Source organism: Miscanthus floridulus, chromosome 7, assembly GCF_019320115.1.
Source record: "Miscanthus floridulus cultivar M001 chromosome 7, ASM1932011v1, whole genome shotgun sequence".
In the NCBI taxonomy this organism is placed as follows: Eukaryota; Viridiplantae; Streptophyta; class Magnoliopsida; order Poales; family Poaceae; genus Miscanthus; species Miscanthus floridulus.
In genome coordinates, this window is record NC_089586.1 from 86,129,435 (window position 1) to 86,133,724 (window position 4,290).

At 47.4% G+C, this 4,290-nt stretch overlaps 1 pseudogene; it reads right to left on the minus strand.

Moving 5' to 3' along the window:
• Positions 1–2,967: 2,967 nt before the first annotated feature.
• LOC136463671 (heavy metal-associated isoprenylated plant protein 47-like) lies at positions 2,968–3,685 on the minus strand (annotated as a pseudogene).
• Positions 3,686–4,290: the final 605 nt, after the last annotated feature.

A 4,290-nucleotide genomic window follows, 5' to 3' on the forward strand; every position in this document is an offset into this window, starting at 1 on the left:
TTTCATGTCCTGCTAGCAATGTCCCGTGCCGTGGAGTATTTATTATATATCGATGGATGACTGGGTCTTACTCCTGTGTCTTAAAATAAATGTTATTCTCACTTTATAAGGAGTTACATATTTTTAACTTAATTTGATCAAATATATATAAGAAGTATTAATATTTGTAATGTATAATTAGTATCATTAGATGCATCAGTTCAATATATTTCATAATTAGTATCATTAGTTTTTTTTCTGGCTTCACTATTTGTAGGCATGGCCAAGTCTAAATGACCTTACTTGTGTCAAATCGTACTTTGGGGAGTCATTATTCGGGCACAATTGTTGGCCCTGGGATCTCCCGCACAGGTGAGCTGACCGCTCACCGGCGTTGCCGACCACACACTATGGCTAGAGGTAGTGTCGGTGCGAAAAGTGACCAACAAGTAAATATTTGTAGTTTTGACGTGCGTTGTGATCGGATGTGGCCTAGCATTCAATGACACAGGATTTATACTGGTTCAGGCAACGTGCCCTACGTCTAGTTTCAGTCGATCGGTGATTTTATTCCTGAGCCCAGGTACTCGAAGTTTGTTGTAGGGTTACAAACGAATAGGAATGAGAAGGGAGGGGTGTTAGAGGCCTAGTCGGACTTTAAACTGAATGGGAAAGAGTGACGGGTGATCTAACGTGCGCTAAGTATTAAAGCATATGCTCTATGTAGCTTTCGAGCTCTAGAACTATTGATCTGTTCGAGTTCTCAGGCCGTTGAGTGCCCGAATCATCTAGCCTTTTTTTTTCTTTCAAGAGCCAGAGAGGCTTTTAGGAGAGAGCTCATCCCCTTTTACAGTTGAAGGGGGTGGCCTTACAAGTCAGAGAAAGAGGAAGAGAGTGTATACGTGTGCTCCCTAGTCTTGTTGCCCACGCTGTCGGGTACGAGATGGTTGTAGGTGCCCACAACACTGTTTATGTTCAGACACACCTGGTAGGCTCTACCGTGTTCGCCTAGTACGGCAAATGTCGGCGCCTACAATATTGTTTGTGTTTTGACACGTCTGTAAGGTTGTATAGTATCTGTCTGGTATGGCCTGGTTGTACAGTGTCCGTCTGACATGGCCTAGAATTTAACGAAGTGCCGTCTAGGTTGATTGATGTGCGGGGGCAATGCAAGAGACACTGGAGAGCTTAGCAATTGCTTGCCCTGGTGGGTGATGGGTGCCTGACTGGGTGTAAAGTGATACTGGTAGCAGCACTTGTACTCCGGTGATGGCAAACTCTGTCTGGGGCCTTGTTTAGATTGCAAATTTTTGCAATCTGGACACTGTAGCACATTTCGTTTGTATTTGATAAACTTTGTCCGATCATGGACTAACTAGGCTCAAAAGATTCGTCTCGTGATTTACAATCAAACTGTGCAATTATTTATTTTTTTACCTACATTTAATGCTCTATGCATGCGTCCAAAAATTGATGTGATGGAGAGAGAGTGAAAAAACTTAAAATTTGGAGGTGATCTAAACAAGGCCCGGAAGTTGTTAGCCCGCACCACATGTGATTAGTTTTCTAGTTCATGACTTGACCTTGCATTAATTGCCGCCAACGCGCTGCGGCAGTGGAAACTGGCAACCGTGTTTCAGAGCACACGCACACCCATGGTGTGATGGCTGATGATAGATAGTACTACAAGTCAGCGGCCAGGAAGCACGCTGCCTATATAACATCCGTTTCTGCATGCAACGATGTTAAAATAGTGAAATGGTTGGGGAAAATGCGATTTTATTCGACCAAGAAAAGACATGAAAAACTATGGGTTCGCCTGTGCTTCATTGCTGGCGGCTGGCGCGAGCATGAAAACCGGCGGTGCTAGCTTTTGCATTGCATTGTTCAACAAAGATTTTGTGCTCCCTGAGGTTGGTGGCCAAGGGCGCAAATGGGTCAGGTACTGATGATAGCACGTCGCTATGTACCTCCTCTATTGCTTGTTCTGATCCGGCCAGCTCCTCTCTCTTGGGAGCAATTGTCCCAACTAATCATGTTCTTTTTTTTTCTCTCGAATAGACAAAAGATTTGCGTATCATTATAATTAAGAAGAGTTTAACCGTACGAAAAGACAAAAGATGCTTTGTGTAGTTTAAGATGGATGATTCTGTGCTTTGGGCATTACCATCGAAGGCTGCCAGCCGCTGGATTCATAGACCTACTTTGTTGTTCTTGCCAGGCTTATCGCTGCTGCCTCGTCCAAATGTGATCCTATGCCTCGAAGAGGCACTACAATGCCAAGATATTTGTTAGCTGCATGCTTACAAAAATATTCAGTAAGATCTTATTTCTTGAGAATATTTTACATTACATTTTCCTTAGTTATAGATATAAACAAAACTATACTCTCCTCGTATTGCACAGGCGAAGGTAAGGCTTGCCACTAACACCCTTCCCCAGACCCCGCACAGAGCGGGAGCTCTCTGCACTGGGTACGTCCTTTGTACATGGACCAATGTCATTCTCGGTAAATTACAGATACACTCTATGCCAGTGGTGGCACCGCCTTTTCTTACTATTTGAATCCCAAAATCGAAGAGGCCCAACCATTTTACTCCAGGTAAGACCTATGCAGCACTATGCTAAGAACTCATAAAATTAATTTGCACATTATTATATCTCTGTTTCCGCAGTCTAAAAATACCAGCTTCAGACTATATGATCCATGCTCATGGAAATTTAATGAGCTCATGAAACAGGTTCAAAGATCAGCCCGTTTACATAGAACGACCTCCACCATCTGAGGAACAGCCACCTAGGCAGATACAAGTTACTCCGCTACAACACAAACATGTTGCAGAGCTAAATAGCATAGACCCAATTGATTTTGCGGTGCCCCCCCCTCCTTCCCCCTCATCCATTATATTCCCGCAGATATGTATGCAAATGAGCCCTACCTTTATAAACCTGAATTTATGCACTTACCGGCGCGCGGCCTTCTCACTAGTACAGATACAAAGATTGTGCGGGAAAGACTACCTATCACCGATCACGGATCAACAAACAAAAGCCCAAAGACAAAATCAAGTGAAGTCAATCCCTCCATGGAAGAACCCGGCTCTCTACACTACATTATGGAGCAGATGCTGTCAGTCCGCGTCTGGTACCCGTACGCGCACGCGTACCCCTCCGCGGGATGTTCGTACACCACGGCCGTCGGCTGCGGGTACTGCTGGTAGTACCACGGGCTCGACGCGACGAACTCGGGCAGCGCGGTGGCGGTGGCGGCCGGAGGATTGTCGCCGCCGCCCCCCTCCTTCTTGGTTTCGGCGACCTACACGATCTCTGCAGGTCCGACCTTCCTGCGCAGTGCGTTGGTGAGCTTGACGGAGTCGACGTCGTCGCCCACGACGACGACCTGGTCCCTGCCGTCGCCCGCGAGCGACACGGAGTCCGCCCCGCCCGTGGCCGCCACCAGCGCCAGCGCCTTGGACCAGCACCGGTCGCACTCCATCTGCACCCTGATCACGATCTTTTGCTGCGGCAAGGACGGAGAGCATGCATGTATGCCCAGTTCAGTACCACTGTAGTAAAAGAGGAAAGACGATGGCGATGGAGACATGCATTTCAGGAAGAGGAAAGTGATGATTCGGCATTCACCTTCATCGCCGGTTCTCCTGATCGCCGAGCGGATTGCGCTCCAAGCCTCGGAATTGAACGAAGTGCCGTCTAGGGTGGAGAGCTTAGCAATTGCTTGCCCTGGTGGGTGGTGGGTGGTGGGCGCCCGACTGGGTGTAAAGTGATACTGGTAGCAGCACTTGGACTCCAGCTAGTGATGGCAAACTCTGTCTGGGACTTGTTAGCCCGCACCACATGTGATTAGTTTTATAGTTTATGACTTGACCTTGCATTAATTGCCGCCAACGCGCTGCGGCTGTGGAAACCGTGTTTCAGAGCACACGCACACCCATGGTGTGATGGCTGATGATAGTCAGCGGCCAGGAAGCACGCTGCCTATAACATCCGTTTCTGCATCAACGATGTTAAACTAATGAAATGGTTGGGGAAAATGCGATTTTATTCGACCAAGAAAAGACATGAAAAACTATGGGTTCGCCTGTGCTTCATTTCATTGCTGGCGGCTGGCGCGAGCATGAAAACCGGCGGTGCTAGCTTTGCATTGCATTGTTCAACAAAGATTTTGTGCTCCCTGAGGTTGGTGGCCAAGGGCGCAAATGGGTCCGATACTGATGATAGCACGTCGCTATGTACCTCCTCTATTGCTTGTTCCGATCCGGCCAGCTCCCCTCTCTTGGGAGCAATTGTCCC